Genomic DNA, 360 nt, shown 5'->3' with positions numbered 1-360 from the left:
CAATTATGTTTATCAGTTGAATTGTGAATAACTGAGAGAGCATAAATTAAAGGTTACTTGTTATGCAGTAATGGAGAATATGTTGGAGTTTTGGAGATGCTTTATCTTCTGAATCTCTGCTTTCCTCTGTCTTCTGATTCATTAACGCAATTGGAAGCATGCCATTTCGAGTTCTGTAGCTCCAGAAAATCCACTTTGAGTGCAGGGAGGTCAGAATCCAACAGCATCAGCAGTCCTTTTTCAGCCTGAATCAGATTTTTGCTCACCTCCTTCAATTTTTGCCAGAAAAATACCTGAAATTACAGAAAAACACACAACTCATAGTAAAGTCCAGAAATATGAATTTTTCCTAAAAACTAA

Source organism: Arachis ipaensis, chromosome B02, assembly GCF_000816755.2.
Source record: "Arachis ipaensis cultivar K30076 chromosome B02, Araip1.1, whole genome shotgun sequence".
Classification (NCBI taxonomy): domain Eukaryota; kingdom Viridiplantae; phylum Streptophyta; class Magnoliopsida; order Fabales; family Fabaceae; genus Arachis; species Arachis ipaensis.
This window is presented reverse-complemented; position numbering follows the sequence as displayed.